We start from the raw sequence: 12269 nt of genomic DNA, 5'->3' as shown, positions 1-12269 counted from the left end.
AAACATATTCCTAGACCGTCATTAACCGAATTAGGTCTTTCTCGAATTCAAGGCACCAAAACAAGTTTGGTTTGACATGTCACTCTGAAGCCAATAGTCTTACTATTAGGAAACCAAATCCAGTGTTCAGTAGTATACTATTTGGAACTTCATAACATAGCCAATAGTCTTATCACTAGGAATCACTAATTTCTTAGCATGTGGTCAGTAGACTTTCTACTACTAGGAATCACAATGTTTTGACCTATGATTAGTAGTCACTTTACTACTAGGAATCACAATGACCTGACATAGGATCAATAGACTCTTACATTACAAGGAATCATCATGTTTTGACATATGATTAGTAGTCGCTCCACTATTAGGAACCATCATGTCTTGACATGTGATCAGTAATCTGTTTACTACTAGGAACCACAATCTCATAACTGTGGAGCCAGTGGTCTAACACCTCCTAGGAACCACTAGTTTTCTAACTCTGTGATCAGTGATCTTGTACTCACTAAGAGCCACCAATATAAGAATATATTTGTAATTTAAAAAAATTCAAAAATATATTTAGTCACCCTAACGGGTTGTCTTATCTTTACTTTCAAGCAAAGTCACATAGCAATCATACATGCTATAATTGATACAAGGATAACTTACTAATTGCCTCTGATTAATTCAGAGATATTATCATCCAATCTTATGATTTTCTTTAATCACACTTTATCTCTCTAGATCTTCCTTTAAGAGCCTTGCAAGGCTTAAGATTGTCAGGTGGAACAACATTTTCTGTTGTCACCTTTTGAAGCCATTTCTGAAAAATCACTATAGAATTTCATTATTTAGTTTTTCCAGAAACTAAACTTAATACTAGAAAATCCCAAAGTCTGAAATTTAATTCAAAACTGATCTCACTGCTTACCTTAGAATCGAACATGGTCAGGAAAAGTTTTCAGGAAGATTGGAGGGGTCATATTGGTCCCACTTGAGACCCAGTTAACCTTAGACAAAACTTTCAAGAGCGTGTTGATTCCTACTCCATGAGAAACAAATATAGAATTAAAATTTTTTAGAGGATAAACTACGTTAAAACAAACCAAGTTTACAAAACATATAAGCAATTAAAATTTGCAATCAAAATTACATCACTCATAAAAGTTAACTGGTACTCCCGGAACTGAGCCCATTATTTCTGAATAAAAATCAGAAATATTTTAGCTAATGCTAAAAGTTGGTTTCTTTGCCCAAAACAAAACACATTGGAAATAATCAAATTGTAACAAAAGACTTTCTCCAAACTTGGTTTCCTACCACTTTGGGAATAAAAAAAATTAAACCCAAAATTTCCTCTAACCACAAAGGTTTTAAACCAAATCCATTTCAGTTGTCATTTCTAAACAAATTAGAAACACTCTTTAACCAAGGCTAAACTTTGGTTTCCATTATAGAAAACCAAAACATTTTGGAAATAATAAAATTAATCTCAAAGACTTTCTCTAAACCCAAATGTTTATAATTTCTTTCATTTCTCATTTCCTTTCACTATGGTGAAACTATAACAAATTATAAATTAAAAACACTACAAATAGAAATGGAAATGCAACTATTACAATTACAAATTATCTAAATTTGCAAAAAGGAGTTCATGGTTGCATCCGGAATCGTTTGTTTAGCCAAGAACACACTTCTCCACTTGTAATGCTTATCTTTATATAAAACACATTACAAAATCCTATCCTCATTGCCGCTAAATCTCTATGCTCACTGTTCATATACACACTTAGATACAAGATAAGTTAATGAACCAATAAAGTAAATATTACATAAGTAATTTTAACTATAACTTGCAATGTGTAATTCAAAGACTATAGATGTATTGCAGTTACAAGAATGTCATGAGTTGCATGGCTATAAATCAATTATACATAAAAGATTATTATGGTCATAACATTGGCATTCCAACGATCTAACTATGAGCAAAAAATCTGATAAACAATAGAGTTAAACTCTAACAATACACTATAATGTTTGGAGTAATTCACTTAATTATACACATCAAGACATGGAAAAACTCACAACCGAAACAGCAATTAATTAATAGAATTATAATGCAAAATTATTCCGCCAGGCACTAATTCTCTCTTAGTATTCATCCACCTTATAATACAATATAATCATAAGTAAATTCAGAAATAAGACCATTATATAGAAAAAAATCAAAACTGTTTTACTAAATTTTCTCCTAAAACAAACCTGTTTGAAGATTACACCGTCAGAAACCTCTCAACTAGCTACATCTCTTAACATTCTCAAAATCCAGCACTTTGTTTTTTCCAAAATTTAATTAATCAAATTAAATCAAAATTGTTACCAAACTTTCAAAACAACATACAGAATAAATCCGAAATTAAACTAAACTCTAAAGTTAATTAAATTCACTAAAATTCTGAATGTCTAATATTATTCCTTATTCCACGCAAAGGTAATCCTGTTCAAATAAAAAATTAGTAGTCCAATTTACTAATTCAAATTTATTATATTTGTTTGTATTATATATCCTCTTTTCTTGCTTAGGTAAACCTGTAAAGAAAGTTAACTACAATAGAAAACAAATAACAAACAAATCAAATAAATTAGTAAGAATCTTAAGAAATAAAATTCTTATTTTGTTTTTATAAACTCTTAGCAACTTAAGCAGTAACCATCAAATAACTCATACAATAACAACTAATTAATATAAAATAAATTACATGAATAAATTACTTGAAACAAACAACTCAAATTCCAACAACTCTAGGCAATTAAATTAATTTTAATTTCAAGAGTCACTAGAATAAAATTATAATAAAAACTAAATTTTTTTTTATCAAAAACTATTTATAAAAATCTGTTTTAAGATTATTGGTATTTTTTCATAATAATACATGAAAAATATATAAAAAAAATTAAATAGAAATCACAAAATAATATTTTATTAAAAAGATGAAATACAAAATAAACGACACAACCAAAAATACAGAAATGAATTAGATTACATTACTAATAGAAAAAATTATTAACATGGATAACGAAATATTAGAACTCATCTTTGTAAATTAAATATTGAAAAATTTAAGAACAAATGATAAGAAAAGAAACAAATCAAAGTCTGCACTAGATAGTTTTCTTAAAACATATTCACCGCCTCCCGATAGATGCTGAAGGTATGCCGGCGTTTATCTCTCAGGATACAATTATCAAAACTAGCTAATACAGAAGCACCTTTTGAATAGCTTTGACGAACTTGACAATGAATGCACTCTCTCTAACAAGAACCAAAGAAGAGATTAACAAAAGAAGATAAGAAAATTTTTCTTTGGTGTAAAAAATCATCTTCAACTTTTTATCTCAAAACACCATCTCATTTTCCATCACAAAGCCTCTCTAAAAAGAATCTATTAAGTTAGAGGAGAAATGTCTCTATTTATATTAGTAGGGAGAGCCTCAGCCATGAAGGCTAACATCAATGGGGTCATCAAATGTCATCAATTTTAGCCATTAGGGCTAGAGTTACAAAGATTCAAAACTCCAAAATAATTATATAAACCATAGTGTGTATATAATGTATAAGTTTGAGAATTAAACTAGATGGGTTGCAAAATGGATATGGGTGTTGGGTCACAACCCGATCCAAGCCCAATCTTAATCACATGTACAAACTAAGCCCAGCACAGCTCAGCCCAAAGCTCAAGACTAGGTCCAAGTCCAAGTCCAAGTCTAAGTCTAAGTCTAAGACCAAACCCAGTACATGCACAAGTACAAGTCAAGGCCCAGCCCAAATCAAGACTAAGTCCAAATCTAAACCCAACTTTACTGATGTTCACTTTATGAGACAATTCTCATTTACAACTTAATGGTTTCGCCTCATTATTTTTGTATTGCAATCTTCTCATTTAAGTGAATACAAAACAACTTAGACTCATCTTAACCGGCAGTTGGGTCCCACTTTAATTTTGAATTAAAGTTGTCGAAAATCCATTATGTTCCAACAATTTTTGCCTATACAAAAAATGTAAATTGGATTTATTTTGAGTGTGACCAATGTATATTAGAATTTTTTTTATTTTATTTTGCCTCTAAAACTATCATACAATAATCAACCCAATCACCTATCCTTTTAATTATATCAATTTTATACTTAAATTATTAGATTTTGGATCAATTTGACTTTTCTCAAAATCAGGCGACATTTACTGATGTGACGTCAAAATTTGTTTGAAATTTCATTTATCTCCCAAACTATTTCCAAATATCTACTAAACCCCTAAATATATTAGAAAAATTAAATTTAAATATTTAATTAATAAATTTATATACCAAAATGTAGGAAAATAAATATTAAATAATAAATTTTAGGAAACAATTACTAACAAATATATAAAATCTCATTTAAAAAAATCATCATTTTAAGCCTCAAATTACCTCAAGCCGGCTCTATGAAAATTAATTTAGTCCAAATTTTATTTATTTATTTATTTTTTTCTCTATCTCTCGCAACAACTGCAACTAATTTGTCCCTTAGATAAATTGGAGTTTTCTTAAGTGTGCAAGTGCACACCATGTGCCACTTACACAAAAAGTGTAAGTGTAAGGTGTAAGTATAAGTATAAGGTGTAAGTGTAAGGTGTAAGTGTAAGGTGTAAGGTGTAAGTGGGTTGCACATGGTGTGCAACCTCAAAAAAGGTGTAAGTGTAAGGTTTAATTTTTTACAAAAGGTGTAAGTGTAAGGTGTAAGTGTAAGATATAAGGTGTAAGGTGTAAGTTGCACACCATAACCAAACCCAGATAAATTTCAATAAGACTGATCCGTGAAAGCATTTCTATTTGAACAGTGAAATATCACTATACGATATCTAATCAATGGAATTGAATTTTAATTATTTCACATGCATGTTAGACATATATTTAAGAATGCCAATAATCAATTCTATAATTTTTAGAGCAAGTTGTTTACTGTGTTACGCTTTATGGATAGTAAAATTTTATTATATTTCTTTTTTTAAAATTTTGTAGCCAATATAAATTTTGTTTAATAGATATTGACAAAAGAATATCAATTTTATAAACAATAAATATCTACATTAAAAGTAGAAAAATATTAATTTAATAAATCCCCTATAGTTTCCCTATATTTATTTATTTAGTTTTTGTAATAAAAATTCTCACGAAAGGAATACTTGTAATTTTTAAGTGTGAATGGGTAATCTGTATGTTCAACAAATATCTAGAGTATTTGTAATTTTTCCTTAAAAAAAAGTGGTCAAATTACATTGACATTTCTTGAGGTTTGGAAAAAATAGAATTAGCTCTACACTTTTGATATAATTAAATTATATTTCACATATTTTTTCTTTTTCCTTTTCTAAATTCCTTTCTAAATTTCATAACTAAACACATGCTATGTTTGGCATGATTTTTTTTTTGGGGCTATTTTAGTCACAAAAAGGTAAAATAGATTAAAAAATTAATAAAATAAAATGTCACAACAAAAATATAATTATTTTATTTTTTTTCTTACAAAAATTAAAAAAATCAAAAAATATATTTTAAACAAGACTTTTTAATTATAAATTAAAATAATTAAAAAATCAAAAAAGTAACCGACATTCCAAACGAAAGCATAATATTAATGTATTTTTGTCAAACCTCTCAGTAGGTGACTGTAATTGAAAAAATGAAAAAAGAAAAAAAGGAGCGGTTTTTAAGGAGAGCGGTTGGACTAATCTAGCTGAAATTTGGTAATGGGGTTTCAATTGGAGTTATCTTGTATATTTAGGTCAAGTTTAACTATCTTAAATAAGTATATATTTCTTATTTTTTTATTTTTTTATCATATTATCTCTCTACTTTTCTTCATATTTTTTCATAAAAAGATAAAAAGTGTATTTATTTAGATCATCCCAAACAACCCCTTAATTTCATTCAATCCCTATTATCACTATGTCAAAATTGAGCTTTAGCGGTGTTTTTTTATCGCCGTTAAAGGATGTAAAATTGCTGTTAAAGTCTTTAACGGCTGTAATTTAGGACCGCTGTTTATACTCGTGTCGGAAAAGGTACAACCGTCGTAAAAGGGTAAATTACTATTGTTAAAAGTCGAACAAAAACCGCAGTAATATAAAACCAAAAACAGCGATTCTTTACCACCGTAAATAGGTTCAAATTTTTAAAAAAGTAATTCTCTCTTCTTGCACCCCCTAGGTCTCACCGTAAATAGGTTCAAATTTTTAAAAAAGTAATTCTCCTTTCTTGCACCCCCAAGTCTCAAACCCTTGAACTCTAATCCACGCACGCCAACCACTCTATATAAAATATATTCCCTAAATAAATATTTAAACATTACTTTTGCTTTATTGTGGATGGTCATGTTCAACCTCTGGTCGCGCGTGGTCACCACTCGCCGGAGTTCCGCCGGCAAAGACCGCCGTCATTAACGGCGGTAATGAGAGGGCTTTAACGGCGGTTTCGTTACCGCCGTTAAAAAAAAGGTTTTAGTGATAGTTTTTTAAACGACGGTTTCATTACTGTCTTTAAAGATACTTTAGCGGCGATTTTTTTAACGGTGGTAACGAAACTGCCGTTAAAGATACATTAACGGCGGTATTAACGACGGTTTCATTACCGCTGTTAATAGTATCTTTAACGGCGTAACAAAAATCGTCGTTAAAAAAATCATTGTTAATGCCCTATTTTGACGTAGTGTATATATATATATATATTCATTCGTGAGATTCCTCATCAGCCCAATTTTATTGCCAATTATTAATCTGAAGAAGGAAAAGGTGTGTCTGTCCATTATCAGTTTCATCAATATTTGATTAATACAAAATAGCAAAAGAAAAATTATGGATAAAGACTAAAGAGTCAGATGGAACCATAAAAAGGAGACGGGTGGAACAATAATATATACTAATTTCTGCAATCTAATTGTTTTTCTTATTTTCTTAATTTTTTTAAATTAGGTTCTTATTTTTTATTCCTTTATTTCAATTATTAATTTTTATGTCATGTACCTATTAATGCAGAGTAATATGATTTTTGACAAAGTTTTTATGATTTAAAAGAAAGTTTATTGACTAAAAAAATTTATTACTGAATTTTTAAAAAAAATTCATTTTGGTAAATTTATTTCCCTTTAAAAAGTTAACTTTAAATAAATTAATCTTTTAGCATTAGTTTTTTAATAAATTTATTTTAGTCAATAAATTAATTTTTTAACTACTTACAATCCAAATCTTTTATATAAATTTGATTAGTTCTAGTTTGAAAATGATTAGAAATTGAATTTTTTTTTTCGAAAATGTCGATGATAGCATGTTTCTTTGATGTCTGAAAACTGTAGCATTTTATGATTTTTATGATTTCGTTTGATTCTTAATTATATGCGAATAGTAAATAGCAATTTAATCCTTAATGTTTTGTCATAAATCAAACCGTGTGTACCTACTACCTACCTCTCAATTAGGGATGTAAAAATAGCCCGCGGTCTGTGGGCGGTCCGAAATCTATCCGCGGTTTAGCGTGGCCCTGGTTCACTTAGGCCCGGTTAGACCTGAGGCCGAACCTAGCATGTGACCTTGGGCTTGGGTCTGGGTCGTCATTTTGAAGCCTAACCTATGGGCTTGTGTCACGACCCAAACCCCGCCCCTATGGGTTTAGCATTGTAATTGGCTAGTAATCCATGATTACCAAAGACCTGCTTAACAGTGATGACAATAATACAGAGTAAGGGGCTGGCGGAAGCCAAACAGTAAATAAAAGATGTCCAATGAGTTGTGAAAACCTGAATGCAAAAAAACTTTCACGCACAAGCCACATTCATAACCAAAACATATGTACATACGTCATATACACATGACATCCGGGTTAGGGACCAAATCCCTTCAACATAACTGTACAGTCAGAAAGCCTTAATCATCTATTACAAAACAGAGATAAAATGGTGAATCTGAAACACCCCAAAATAGCCTTGGCTTGAACGGACTTGGAACCTCGAAGTGAGGCACATGGTTGGCTTGACAAAACATAAGCGTAGCTCGACGCTCCTAGCTCCGGTCCGGTGCCTGGACACCTACATACATCTATAAACGGTGAGCCAAAGCCCAGTGAATAACAAATGCGTAAATGGGTTAAGAATGAATGTCCTTTCATTGATTAAAACAATCATATGCATCAGTAAATCAATTATTCAATCAGTGGCTCATATTTCATGCCATATCAGTCATTTAGAAATCATATCAGTCATACATGGTACGTCTAATAGCAAAACAGTACAGTAGGTCTTAATAGACCGAACAATCAGTTGATGGCCATCATAACAGTAAACAGTAGTAGTTCCAAACATTGGAACTGACAGAGATCTCTGTAACAGTAGCAGTAACAGTACAGTAACAGTAAGTTGCTATGGATGCCACAAGTACAGTTTACAAATAGGACAAACAGTCATTCAGTATGCAATGTCATTTCAGAAAGTAGTACAGTCAATCGTTCAGAAATAATTATAGTTGAATGTATCTTTACAACATTGTTACTCACAGATTACTGGGCTATAGACAGGCTAGTCAGCGTCCTCGGGTGCCAACCCTACACAGTTGCAGAATGAACACACACTAAGTTACACACTTAGGATTAATAACTTAGCCCTTATATGGCTTGGTGCGGTTCTATAACATTATCCTCATTAAGATGCCTTAAACATGGCCTAGGAATGCCTAGGATGGGATGAGGACGCAAAAATTGCACTTTAAAACACTTTTCAAAATTTGCTGAAAACAGGGGTCTCGCTCGAGCGTGGCTTTCCCCACTCGAGCGAACATGCAGACAAAGAGACTCCGCTCGAGCATGACTTTCATCGCTTGAGCGGACTGCAAACTCATGAAAAAGTACTGGTTGCACGTTTTTCACGCTTGATGGACGCTCGACCCACGATCGAGCGTGAGACTTAGACCCTTGCTCGAGCGCAGATTGCCTCACTCGAGCGAACTGCAAAACACATGAACTTTTGGGCATATGCATCTCACGCTCGAGCGTGACTTCCTACACTCGAGCGGAAGTGCATGTACTCAGAGTGTACGCTCGAGCGTGAAGTCCTCCGCTCGAGCATCGATAAAAAATCTAGAATTTCCAAATTGATCCCCAAGCACAAAACTCAACCTCTAAAGTTTCAAATTCGATTTTTTTAGGCTAATTTTCTGGAAAACACTTAGAAACCCATAACATAACATGTTTCAAAGATCATTTTATAAAATCAAGCCCAAAGGTGTGACAATTGAACACAATTTGAATGAAACTTTGGAGAACAATGCAAGAACTTAACATGCATGAGTTCCTACGAACTCTAATGCTCCAAAACATGATCAATGCAAGACTGAGCTCAAAATCATGGTGAATTCATGGATCACAACTAAAATATGAACATGCATGTGAGAATTTCATGGAAAACGACCTCAAAATTCTATGATATGGACATGCATGCACACATTGCTTCTCAATTCAACTCTTGAGGCCATAACTTGACTCTAATCTCCAATATTTCCATGAACCATGCAAGAAACAACTTAAATTCACAATTTAGAGAAAGAATCCCCTACCTTAAGTCTTAAATTCTAAGTGTAGAAGCCTAATTATGCAATTCTCCTTCAATTTCTTCAAGTCTCAAGCAAAAATCCTTGTTGGACTCAATTTTTCTCCCAATTCTCTCTCTCTCTCTCTCTCTCACACACACACACACACACACACACACACACACACACACACACACACACACACACGTTTTGACAAGAAGGGGGCTGAAGAGTGGTGTATCAAACATGTGTGAAGTGTGAGAAGAAATGGCCTTGGATTAATCCACTTAGTGGCAAAACATGTAATTAACCTATATTCAATTAATCTAGCATTATTTAATCTAATTTAATCATTCCAAATTGAATTTTAATTAACTTTACCATAAAATCACATAAATCCTAATTAGCATAAAACACTAATCGATTTCGGAATCGGTCGCCGATAAGGCTTTCAAGTCGCAATTCGAAATTAAAAACATGAACAGATTATTCAGTAACGAACAGATAGAAATGCAAGTAATTCAAATACTCATGCAACCAATTTAAAATTTCATCTTAATCAATCACTTATCATGCTTGATCACAGTTTAACACTAATCAGAAGTGAGGGTTGTCACAGCTCGGCCCACTCAAGGCCCGTTCAAGGCCAGACTCGAGGCTTGGTCTACCCAAAGCCCAATGCCATTTTTAGTGAAAATGAATAAAATTTTGGTTTAAAAAAATATTTGTTCAGACCAGCCTAGGCTCAACCCAAACCCAAGCCCAAACCCAAACCCAAGCCCAAGCCTAGGCTTAGGCCCACTAGCCTAGCCAACCCAAGGCCCGAATACCCCCGGGCCTGGGCTTAGGCTTGGGCCTAATTTTTTGACCCATGGACTAGCCTGGTCAAGCCCGAATTTTAGTAGGAGCTCAGGTAGCTCGACAGGGGCAAGCTGAACTTACACCCCTACTCTCAAACTTGGATTAATTATTCACTACACAATAAAAATACAAAATGTATCAAATTGTTTTAATATATTGAGATTTGTTTTAAATGTGAATTCACCGTGATTAGGTTTATCCTCAATCAATCATTGCACTTTGTGTAAATCATTCTATGGACTAATTAGTGGTTGGTCCAAGAGCAGTATTATGTGGTGTTTCACATGCATTGTGATTAGTGGGAGGGAGTGGGGTTCACGATTTGTGTTGGGTGAGTGAGAAACATGAAGAGGCATGGTGATTTGTGATTGGGTAGGGGTAAAGTCACATGGTGCCCCTAGTCCAACAAATAATTTTTCCATTCTAAGATCCCACTACAACAAATTAAGTATATGTTTGGTTTGATTGTTTAAAAACTGTTTTTAAATTAATTGTTGTTTATGTTTAGTGATTTTTTTTTATATATATTTTAGTCATTTTTTTTTGGCATTTTTCCATATTGTCATTTAAATGAATTGTTGTTTTTGTCATTTTTAATTGTGGTTTAAATGAATTGTTATTTATGTTCAGTGATTTTTTTACAAAAATATTTTAGTCATATTTTAAATAGTTTTTCATACTTCATTCACTGAAAACAAATGAAAATTTGAATAAAAATTTGTAAGCATTTTTGTTTTGATTTTCGTTTGTTTTTAGTAATTTTTTTTTTCATACTTAGTTTTTTTTTTGTAGATGTATCTAATATTATGTATCTACAAAATAAAAAAAATTTGACAAAAATATGAAAAAATTTCCGTAAAGACAAACGGAAATTCGTTTAAAAATAATTTTTGAGAATTCAAACCAAACAAAGCCTAAAGTTTGGAAGACAAAAATTTAGAAACAAAATATCTTAATTGTCAAAAGTGTCATTGTTGTTTGTTTAGCAACCAAACTAGATATTTAATAATGAGTTACCATCATTTTATGACAAAATTTTCATCTCAAAAGTAAATCTTTTGGTACGAAATTATTCTATTTTTAGTTATGTTTTCAAAATTTTGTCTCCTAATTTAATTTTTTTTAGAAAAATTATACTGGTATTCCTTTTATGTTGTATTTTTAGTTCAATTGATAATTGTTGGCACCACAAATCTGCAATTATTATTATTATTATTATTATTATTATTATTATTATTATTATTATTATTATTGCAGGACATATGGCACCCTCCTACTCATTTGAAAGTTATGAGAGGTTATAAAATGTGGAAAGATGATGGAGAGCATGGAGTATGAAATGGGGGTTGAAGGAAGTTATGGAAAATCATGGAGAATGAAATGGAGGAGATGGAAAAATAGGGTACTTATTAGGTAGTTTTTTTTTTTTTTACAAATGTTTACCGATAAATAGCCATTTATAGATATATTGTAGAGGGATCCAAAACTCAAATAAAAGACAATTGATTTCTATTTTTCTTATCATTTATATTTCTTGCATTTTATTTTACGCACCTTCTTTTTGACGCATTTATTTTCAGCATTTCCTTTTCGAAGCATTTTATATACTTTCTTTTCAAAGCATAAGAATAGAGGTAAGTAATTGTTACTTTTATTGTTCACTTAATCACTCCGATTGTTCATTCAATCATCTTTCTCTGTTTCCCTCATTTTTCTGTTAATTTTTCTTTTCTCTACACTTGACAATTTGAAGTCCTCTTCATTGAGGCAAAAGAACCGTCAACAAAATCACTTGATAATTGGCTTGAATTTAATCTG

This window comes from Camellia sinensis, chromosome 4, assembly GCF_055761805.1.
Source record: "Camellia sinensis isolate YWXY chromosome 4, ASM5576180v1, whole genome shotgun sequence".
Lineage (NCBI taxonomy): Eukaryota > Viridiplantae > Streptophyta > Magnoliopsida > Ericales > Theaceae > Camellia > Camellia sinensis.
The sequence above is the reverse complement of the archived record's forward strand: the minus strand, read 5'-3'. Positions refer to the sequence as shown.